Here is a 12,271-nt window from a genome sequence, read left to right on the forward strand (position 1 = left end):
CACTTCTGTTTAAAATACAACCTTGAAGCCATCGGGAATTTTCACTTTGTCATAATTTTAATTCTGAATATATTTTTTGAATAATTTGATATAGATACTGTAAACGGTGATCATAATAACCATAATATATAAATTGAAAAAATTGATAGAAATAATAAAATAAAATGCGTAGCTTTATGCTAATCAACATCATAACTTAAAGCGTTACGTGTAGTAAATCTTCTAATTGTAATTAGCTTGCTTGGTCTACGTGTGGGCTTGCTATAAATTTCAACGAATGATGGCTATAAACTATGAGATAGCAATAAGTCGTGTAAGTAATTTAAATAATACCAAAATCAAGTAAATAATAGATTATACATTAACAACATAAGTATTTCGGAGAACTTTTCGACTTTGATTATATCAGATCATAACAAATTCATGACATTACCGAAACGTCAATTAGTTGTAAGGTCAATAATTATATGGTAGTTGTTATCTGTAAGCGTAGTTTATTAAATAGTAGTTATAATAATTCAATGATGGCTTCATCGCATTTAAAAAAATCAATATGCTCGTTTTTCTTGTGTAAGACGGACTGTAAAATAGGCTACCTGATATTAATTAGTCACCTCCGCCCAAAGATATTGAAGCTGTCATAAATTTAAAGCATTCCTTACATCATAAAAGTATTAGCAGGCGCAGGAGCATCGAATTAACGGCAGGGTGCACGGTGCTTCGTAAGGCTCTTACTTTTAAACTTCATGCTGCTGTTTTACCAAAGCAATTGAAATAAATATGGAATTCTTGGTGGTAAGGCTTTGTGCAAGTCCGTCTGGGTAGGTACCACCCAGTCATCAGTTATTTTACCGCCAAATAACAGTATAGTATTGTTGTGTTCCGGTTTGAAGGGTGAGTGAGCCGGTGTAACTACAGGCAGGGACATAACATCTTAGTTTCCAAGGTTGGTGGCACATTGACGATGTAAAGAATAGTTAATATTTCTTTACAGCGTCATTGTCTATGGGTGATGATGACCACTTACCATCAGGCGGCCCATATGCTCGTCCGCCAAACTATACCATAAAAAAAACTTAAATCGAAATCAAAAATATATTTAATTGATGCTCTGTTGTATAGTTTTTTTACGAGGTTAATGGTACCAAAGATCGTGAATGTGTATTGCGGTAGTATTATTCAATTGTCTCTTTTCTGACGATATTTTCTTTCCTCGTCAAGCACGAGATTTTATTAAGCTCATGAAAAGTGCTCGCCCGGTTTCGAATCCGCAATCTTCGGTAATCGCAATAAATTGGATTGCTTTCTTAATGTATTCTTTTTTTGGATTACGTAAATTTGTTTCAATCACTTTTCCAGTTGCAGATCTCAACTGTAATGGCTGATCGACTTTCTGAAAAACCAAACACAAGAACTGTAAGCTAACCCCTTTGTTAAAACCATTTATTTCCACCAACCTTACTTAATTATTAAAAATATGAGGAAAATATGGCTATTCGAATATGTAAAAAGTAACAGCCTGTAAATTTCCCATTGCTAGGCTAATGGCCTCCTCTCCCATTAAGGAGAGGGCTTGGAACATATTCCACCACGCTGTTCCAATGCGGGTTGGTGGAATACACATGTGGCAGAATTTCAATGAAATTAGACACATGCAGGTTTCCTCACGGCGTTTTCCTTCACCGCCGAGCACGAGATGAATTAAAAACACAAATTAAGCACATATTATATATAGTGGTGCTTGCCTGGGTTTGAACCCGAAATCATCGGCTAAGATACACTCGTTCTAACCACTGGGCCATGTCGGCTCACAATGTTTGATTTAATAATTTCCAGTACAAATTTTTTGGCAATCTCTAAAGTTTGTCATTCGTTGCTGAACAAGGGAAAATAGGGTTGTAGTTTTTGCTATTTATATACAATAATAATAAAACATAATTTTGAGTACTAATATATTTATTACTAATAATATTTTAATACGATGTTTTGGAAAATAAATCATTTACCTTACCAACATCCTTTCTTAAGTTAGCCGATGACACCCGCGTTACATACCATATATTATATATAATTTGCAATTTGCAATTAAGACAATAGACGACCGTCTAAGAATATGGAACTCCTCTATTTTCCACTCCACCTTTATTTATCCTATACAGTGTCAACATAATAAATGTAGCTATGGCCAGATCGTAATTATGCTTTTAATATTCAGCTACACATTGCCTTCGAACTAAGTTATATTCCAACAGCAGTTGATAAAGTTAATTACAATCTTAACGACTAGCTACGTGGTCTTGGTTTTACAACACTCTGTATTTAAACCCCATAAAAACTAAATTTATAGTATCGGAAACTATATCATAGAAATAAGTCTACGACATTTATTGTGAAAATCACATAAATATTTGGAATAAGTGAAGCTATAAATCTGTATGTACCGCTCGTTTATTAGTTTAGTTTGGTTATTTTCACAGTAGTATTATGTCATATGGCATATTACTTTGGGGTAACGCTGCAGATATTGAATCTGTCTTTATTTTACAAAAGAGAGCAATTCGGTTTATTTATAATCTTGGAGCTAGAGACTCTCTTCGGGATGTTTTTAACAGAGTAGGAATACTTACTGTTGCGTCGCAATATATTTACAACAATATCATGTATATTCACAGTAACATTGATCACTTTGATAAAATCAGTGATAATCATTGTATATGCACTAGAAGTAAGGATAAACTTATAACGCCAAGTTTCCGACTCCGCAAAGTCAATGAATCCTTCTTGGGGCAAGGTATCCGTTTCTATAATAAAAAATTCCGCAGAAATTTTTAACTTTGCCGTTTAGTAAATTCAAATCGTTTGTAAAAAATACATTGGTAGAAAAAGCATATTATTCGATACAAGATTTTGTAGATGATAAAAAAGCGTGGAGTTAATACCTGTTGACTTCCAAGCAGGATACATTAATTGAAATAATTGTATTTAATTAACATGACGTTGTATTTTTTAAATGTTAGAAAAGAGTAACTACTGAGTTTCTTGCCGGTTCTTCTCGGTAGAATCTACTTTCCGAACCGGTGGTAGCTTCACTTAATTGTAAAATGACGATTCAAAAGTGCTTATAAAAGCCTACTTGAATAAAGTTTATTTTGATTTTGATTTTGTATAAGTAAAATTCTCCAATAGAAATTTACGTGTTTTTCGAGGTAGGCATAAAACGGTCTTAATCGATTTAGGATACAAGTTATTGTTTGTCGTGACATAGAGAAATGGCTTTCAAATCCGTCATGCTTTTCTAAATTTTAATATTTTATCTCTAGTAAGTTTGTATAAACTCTTTGGAAACGTATAATTTAACATTTCAAGGTCTAGACACAATATCTCATTAATAAAAATATCCGAAATTACGATTATTTAATGCAAAACAAACATATTAACATTTTTTCTCTTAAAAATTGTTACATCCTGTACAGATTATAACTTTTTTACAAAAAAAATATAATAGATGGTTCAAAGTGTCAAAGGCACATTTTTTGTAATTTCTTCGATCCTGTGGCGCGCGTCGGTAGTAACTAAGTTATAAGTAATAACTAAATTATAAGTTCTTTGTAATATGCCTTGGTTTGGGATGCTTTTATTTTTGTGTTACTAATTTGGTGTGTGTTATTTTTAAAATACGTGCTAAAATATTTTCACAAATTGACTTCTTATATAAAGACTCGACCGTCTTTAGGTAAGTAATCTTTGTATAATGAATTACATTTATAATTTATTAGATCAATATTATTTTACAAATAAAAGAGATAATCAATAATTATTTATTTGACGACCTCCATGGTCGAGTGGTGTGTACACCGGTTTTCATGGTTACGCCACTTTGAGGTCCCGGGTTCGATTCCTGGCCGAGTCGTTGTAGATTACCATTAGTTTTCTATGTTGTCTTGGGTCTGGGTGTTTGTGGTACCGTTGTTACTTCTGATTTCCATAACACAAGTGCTTCAGCTACTTACATTGGGATCAGAGTAATGTATGTGATGTTATCTCATATATATATTTTTATTTCAATTCAACTGAGACGTTTTAAACATAATGGATTTCATCATTGAATTTACTTTACTTTATTTCACTTTAATGTGCTATTTAAATTCTTCGAGTATATAAATTCTCATAGAAACAGCTTGAGAAATAAAGTCGGTACTTGAAAAATGTTTCCATCTTGCATTAAAGCCACCTGCAGCGACAGCGCACGAATAAATATTGCTACATATTTGTAAATTAAACTTACCGCAATGTACATACATAGTAATAGTTGTAAAACTACTTGTAGTTAACTTCTATTCCACATATAAGATTACTTATAAGTTATATGGGTACTACGCTTTATTCGTACCAGAAGAAAACCTCATATAATAGTTTTATAGACACATATTATGTCCATAAATATGTACAAATATGACTAGATAATAGTAACAACTACCTATGCTACCAGCATTTCCCCGTTGAATTGCATATCCGATTCTCTCGGGAAAAAACGAACTAGCCCTCCGGTCACTAGTGGAGGCAAAAAGGCGAGGTGTTATACTTTTAATTAAAGATTTATTCATTTCACTCCACTTCTTTAAGGTCCAAATATTTCGATAGCAAATGGAACAAAAAAGTAATTTGACATAAGATACAAATATTTACCTGTATACATTTAAACAAATATTGTATCTGAATCTCCAGTCTTATATTATTTCCTCAATTTAAAGTTACTAAACTAACTTCAACCACTAATCACGTTATAATATAAGTTCTACATACTCAAACATGTAACCTTCCTATAACGCGTAGCGAAACCGTCATAAACATATTATAGATAGGTACATACTATACGAGTCGAAAGCTGACTCACATGTTTTTTCTTGAACTTTTCATGAAATTTAAATATCTCTCTACTGTTTGTATGCATTTGTAATAAATAAAAATATAAGTATAACGTCGTATGTCACGTATATGAATCATGTGTTATTTTAAAAATATCTCCGCAAAAGTAATACCGAACTACATCGAATTACTATGACATAATCGAAATAGAGGTCTCGATTGGCAGCTGTGGCAGAAATCAATGGAGGGAGGGCCACAATATTAAGAACCAAATAATTTGTGTTATGTTCCAAAAATATAATTACTTTTAACACCGATCGTACCAGCGGAGTTATTAAACTTTCAACCCTCAGTTCTCATTATGGAAGCTTCAGAACGTGCCTAATGCCGGCAAAATTTCTGTTTTCAAATTAACACGGCGCTGCTTATAATCTTGCTGTTTATCTACTTAGAATGGCAATACTCAGTTTGTTTATTGATGATGATATGCATTACGATGTGTAGTTTTTTATTTTTGCAAGAAAAAATATTATTATTTCAAGAAATAGAAATAAAATAGAATTTCATTAAAATTTGACACATGCAGGTTTCCTCACGATGATGAATTATAAATACAAATTAAGCACATATATATAGCGGTGCTTGCCTGGGTTTGAACTCGAAATCATCGGTTAAAATGCACGCGTTCTCACCACTGGGCCATCTCAGCTCACTATTTAATATTATTGTAGGAATATTAATACAAATGGCAAAACCATAAAATTGATGTCTTAATCATTACGTAATGTTAGACATTACGGATAACTACACGGAGAGATAAGTTAGGGTTAGTTATCTGGCAAACTATTCAACCGTCTCAATTGTTAGCTCTTGTGAGCGTAGTTTACTATTAGTTACTAACCCTTTATTCTCACCCTTTGGCTTATCGACTTCATCATCATTTAGATTAACATTGACATTGTTGTTTCTGATGTTGGAATATTATTAATATATATTATAAATAGCATTCGGCTTCTGTTCATTCGTAGCGAATAATTAGACGTTTTACCTAATTGGCTGTGACTCGTCTCTGGCCAGCTGGTCAGGGGAAATCTGAGTTATATTGAATTCTTAAATATCCCACAATTTTCAAAATGATTGGAAACACATAGCAGCCTCTAGTGTTCACAGGGAAGAGTCTTTCCAGCTTAAAGTAGAGGAAAAACATCTCTTCCATAAAAAATACTATTCTTATTTTCTTTGTGTAACAATTGAATAATATGAAAAAAATATTTGATGAATGAATCATTAAAACTATGCTAAAATATAAAGATATGTCATATCTAAAATTCAGAATACCAAATCAATCTAAGTTCTTATAAGATGTTTTGAATTATCTTACAGCAGTTAATTGAATTTTATCTGGTCTAAATATAAATTCTACCGGGAATAAGCTTACTAGATACTATTTTCCACAAACTTACCAAAACAAGTTAATCAAATATAATTAAATTGTAATTTATTTGCAAATCAACGAATAGTGTACTCATTAACGAAGGCGAATTATCTAAAGAATAATTAAATTCAACTTACATTAGTATGATCAAGTGATATTTGTGCTTACGTGAACGTGTGCTTGAAAAGACTTAGATCATATTTAAGTAGCAAATAGGTTAAAAATAAATTAATTTAATGCGGCTCCTTGAGTGTTCCATTCAGATCAACAACTTTACCCTTTTTCATATATAATAAACTAGCTGTGCGACTTCGTGCGCATTTGAATTTAACAAAAAATTCATTTTTCAGTTCGCAAATTTTATTATTGCTTATTTATTCCGTATTAGGCTTTTGCAATAGCAACTTATAAGTAGGTTGTAAGTACGCTGCGGCGGGGTGCGGGCTGTGCTTTATTATTATTTTATATATAATTCAAAAATAAAAGTAGTCTAAGTTACTCCATTTTATTATATCAGATAGCTGATGAAGCTCGTGAAAGTCCCGTCAAAATAGCTCTAGCAATTACAGAGATTAGCCAAAGCAAACAGACAAAAATTGTAAAACATTTTCTTGTGGTACATGTACCGTGTATACATTCAGATGCATTTAGTAAAAAAGTGTTTTTTTTTAGTGTTATAAACGGACACTCGAATTTAATTATATTTATAGATAGATACATTTTTTAACGAGTACGTTTTTCAAATAAATTTTAAATTTTCAGATAGAACTCTCTATTAATATCGGCGGAATCTTATTATAGGAAGAAATACCGTGCCCCAGGAAGGATGTATTGACTTTGCGAAGTCGGAGACTAGGTGTTATTAGTTTACCTTTACTCGTGCTTATATAATAGCTGCCGTTGCTACTTTATAAAGTAGGTACCTACTAATTCATGACACATACGAACTTTAAGTCATTTTTATTAGAAATACCTATCCATATCTATCTATCTATTTAAATCATAAATGCTTACTTGATCCAGATGAAAACTCACCTGAAATTTGAGGTGCTTATATTTTTTATCATAATTCATCTCGTGCTTGGTAATAAAGGAAAACGGCGTAAGGAATCCTACATACATGTTTGACAAAAATCTGACACATGTATATCAACCAAACCATTTGCATGTATTGTTGTACAAGGTCCTAATCTTCTTAAACGGAGAGCAGACCTTATTCAAGCCGTAGAATATGCAGTCAGTTTATACTTAATCATAAAAATGCTTAAATATATCCTTCGATTATAATAAAAGCAGCAAGTTTTACGAGGGAGAAATACGACGTGAGCTTCAAAGTGAAATATATCAAAAGTAGCTAGCTAGCTTTGGATTGGACCTATTTCCGATCGATCGAGAAACTACGCTTATTGCTCAAGAAACGTTGAAATGAATAGAGAATATTTTCTAATGATGGTTTTGGTAATCGTCTTAAAAATATAAATATAGATAATTGCTTATATTTTCACCGATATATTTTCATCATTAGCACGTATAAGCCAAAAAAGATTGATTGAAAAAGATGTAATATTAAAAGAGTGTCATTCATTCAATTATATTAACACCTAATTTTATAATAAAAACTCGTAGTTGCTTTCTGTTGATCTTTAGTGAAGCAGGGATTGTAATCACTACACATTATAAAACAAAGTTCCCCGGCTGTGTCTGTCTGTATCCTTGCGATAAACTCTTAAACTACTGAACGGATTTTCATGTGGTTTTTACTAATAGAGGGATTCATAAGGAAGGTTTACGTGTATATATTTTTATGGTTTTTTTGTTAATAAGATGTATGAGAAAAAAACATTGTAAAACCGGAAAAAAGCAACAAAAATATATAAATAAAAGTTGAAAATATTAAAGAAAATTTATATCCGTCCGCGCGAAGCCAGGATGGGCCGATATTATAACTCAATAAATTTAAAACTGTGCGGCTCGATGCTAGCAAGTTCGTAAGCGCTTATATTATTTAAAATGTCATATAAGTATTTGTTTCAATCAATTAGTTCATTCAGCCATACAATAAAATGCCAAACCAATTTTCTAAACGGCGCCAATTAACCAGCGGCCGGGGTAACATGAGTCAATTCATCTTCCATTCAATGGAATTCCATTGATGAAAAAAGCAGCAATGCTTTTACCCGTGTGTTTTGGGCCAATGGTTTCAAAATTGTTGATAAAGAACCTTATTTTTCAGGAGCGCCTCTATTCTATGAATGGAGGTTGAATTGAATAGGTAATAAAATCATTTACCATACAATTTACATAATGTTTATAGAAGGTATAGAACTACTATAGAAACGTATACATCGTATGGTAATTAATAATTTGTTTTAAGACTAATTTTAGCACATACAATTAACAACAAATTGAAATTTGAACACAATAATCCCGCAAATTAGTAAATATAGCTTAAAATGAAGTTGCATACTGCGCGTGTATTGCTTGATAAACTTTGGAGCATACTTCATGTTCCAAAGTGACGTTGAGACTACATTCTTGACTAATCGCCAATTTGTTTCTCAATGCTGTGAGTATTATAGTCTGACATATCAAACTATTCTATAGTTGTATAGTTGGACTATTTACTGACCGAAAGGAGAACTCAACAACAAGAAAAACAGTCTTACCTAAATGTATGTTGATGAGTTGGAGCATTTTTATAGTTCGAGTTTAACCAATCAACTTTAACTTAAAAACAAATTCAGCATTTTTTAATGTATTTTATTTTGCATAACTTGAAATGAGCAAAACCGTATCTGTTAAAGCTATAACTTTGCGCTTGGGATTAGAAAGATGACAAAGATTGTTAGTGTTTTTATAAGAAATACCTCACAGCAACAAATTCCAGTAATTTTTAGTATTATATTTTCTAGAATTACTAAATATATAGATAGTTTACGGTCCCTCAATTTAACGCTGTTATTATTAATAAAAACATCAATTAGTAACAAGCTTAACTCGACCTCGACAAAAACAGTGTGATATTGCCACAGTCGCTATCTAAAACCGTACAATAAATACGGATAGGAGGAGTATCCGGGGTCCTGTCAGCTTGGTGACATTATATAGCTAGAAGAGGAAGGGGAACTTTAGCAGATACCTAACAGACATTATTTTTTCGGTAAGTATTTGCACCGAATAGTGTGGCGAGAGATACCACCCTGCTATCGCGAGTGTATCACTCACTAGACACAAATCACAACATACTGGGCTAGAAAAGATCTCTCGTTATCGAGTTATAAATGCCATCCTCAGCAACAAGAGGTGCTGTATAAGGATGACCCTTTTCAGCGAGAGTGTGATGTCACAACAGTAGACCCGCTCATCTGAAGAATACTGTAAAAAAGGCGCCTTCTAATGTGTTCATAGCGGTCAAATGTGACCAACAAAATAACAGGTATTTGGCAAGTCTTATGAGACGCTGTAACGTAGCCAATTAATTTCTAAAAATTCTTAGAACTCGATAGGACTTTGTTAATTTTTTAGACGGGTTTAGTAAATACTCTATTTTTTTAATTTATTTATCCTTTACTCCTAAATAGTAGTATGATAAGGATAAACTGTTTTAGAAATTAAACATTCTTTACAATTTTTTTTATTAATATAGAATAACATTTGAGTATTATAATAAAGCGTACTTCAATTAATAATAAATTAAAGAGCAATCTACTCTTTCATTTTTAAATTGTTTTAATTATTATTATCTTAAATATATACATTTAGCGTACAGAAGTGAAATAGATTAAAAACAAGAATATAAATTATTATAAAAAATTTACTAATAGACCAAAAATAGTTCTACTTTCGAATGTATCTGAACATAAATAAAACATCCAAATTAAATTACTTACTCCAAAGCAAATTACTTACTCAAGCTCAACAGCTTCCAAATAAAACACAAATCACATTTTTAACAAATTACAAGTAGTAATAATAGTCACAAGTAATATCGACATCACAGTCCGCGCACAAAAAGAAAAATTAATAACGGATCAATTTGGTTTCGCGCGCTTTTGTTTTTTTTAATATGTTCTTGCCACTTGTATGAACAAAAGTATCTTCCAAATATCCCAAATATATTATATCATAAAGATTAGTCGTACAAATATTCAATTAATTAAATTTATTTACCGGAAACAAAATGGATAAAAAAAATATTATATATTTTATGAATGTTATATTTACTTATTAAATTCTTTTTGGTAATTATGTTAAGGATTAAATAATTTAGATATTTCAATTGTTTACACAATTTTTGAAATAAATATTTATTAACATTTATTAATTTTAATTTCAATTAATAATAGTTGATTACAGATTACTCAGCAATATTGAGACGAAACGAGATTTTCAATTAATGTTCTGAATTTAATTATTTACCTACTGTTTGTCATTTGTTATTTCTACAAATTAGTGTGTTGAGTTTATCCAAATAAATAGTCATGCCTATATCAGCCGTAAGTATTTTAACACTATCTAGTAATATTTATTTTTCAGTTATTGCTATTGTTTGCATATGCTTTAAGATCGGCCATGTACTCGTATATTAGATATTTTATCCATACTTTATCCTACAGTTTATATCCTTTCGTTTCATCCGTACCTAGCAATGTTGAGATCGGCTTAGGAGCTAAGCAGAATAACAATTGAGATAAGGAATCTTCCTAAAAGATTCCTTGTATATAAATTGCTCCAGTAGTATAGGATTCTGTATAGCCTTTAGCCGTCATTACAACTTTCCAATTTAGTAAAGCTTTATCAAGAAAGGATTTAATAATTAGTAGGTGTCCATAAATGTCAAATAAATGCAATAGCCTTTCATGACATATAAAAGTAATAAATAAAATTTTAACAAAAAGAAAAACCGACTTCATACAAAACACTATTTTAAAACAAATAAAAATCAATAAAAATAATTGCATATTTAACATATTTTTGAGAGTCCTCCTAGGTAAAAAGAAATAAAAAATATTAGACTACTTAAAAGTCGATTTACGATTATATAACGTAGTTATAGTTATTGTTATATTTGGAGCCGGTGTCAGCCACGGGCACACGCTTCAACACTCAAAAGAAAGAAGCGATACGAGCCTCTTGATTGACCCAGTATAATATCGTATAAAAGGTAATTTGTAAGAAACATATTTCTTAAAGTATTCTCGTATTGTTTTTTGATAGATATACTGTAGGGTTTTCTTGGCTGACACCGACTCCAAATATAGCAATAATTATAACTACATTATATAATCGTAAATCGACTTTTGTCGTAAGACTTATGTCGTTTTCATACGGATACCATCATCGAAAAAAAATAAAATTAAAATGGGACCCCACGGGAAGCACTACCTTTCAAACAAAGAAAAAATTATCAAAATCGGTCCACTCAGTAAAAAGTTATGAGGTAACAAACATAAAAAAAAAAATACAGACGAATTGATAACCTCCTCCTTTTTGAAGTCGGTTGAAAAACTAAAGTAACAGGCTGTAAATTTCCCACTGCTGGGATAAGGCCTCCTCTTCCATTAAGGCTTTTGGAACATATTCCACCACGCTATTCCAATGCTGGTAGGTGGAATGCACATGTTGCAGAATTTCGATGAAATTAGACACATGCAGGTTTCCTCAAGATGTTTTCCTCCACCGGCGAGCACGAGATGAATTATAAACACAAATTAAGCACATATATATAGTGTTGCTTACCTGGGTTTGAACCCGCATTCATCGGTTAGGTTAGGTAAGTCATTTTCTATAATCGATCTGTGTCATGAATAAATTCTTTTGAGACTTATGGATCTTCTAAGGTAGCTATATTTACCATCAAATGGTCATTTCATCCACGGGGTCCGCGTCAACATGGGATTTTTTTTAGAGCCACATTTTTTTTCATATTTTATGTTTTATTATATTCAAGATCCCTTTTACCCTTTTTGT

This window comes from Vanessa cardui, chromosome 6 (assembly GCF_905220365.1).
Source record: "Vanessa cardui chromosome 6, ilVanCard2.1, whole genome shotgun sequence".
NCBI lineage: Eukaryota > Metazoa > Arthropoda > Insecta > Lepidoptera > Nymphalidae > Vanessa > Vanessa cardui.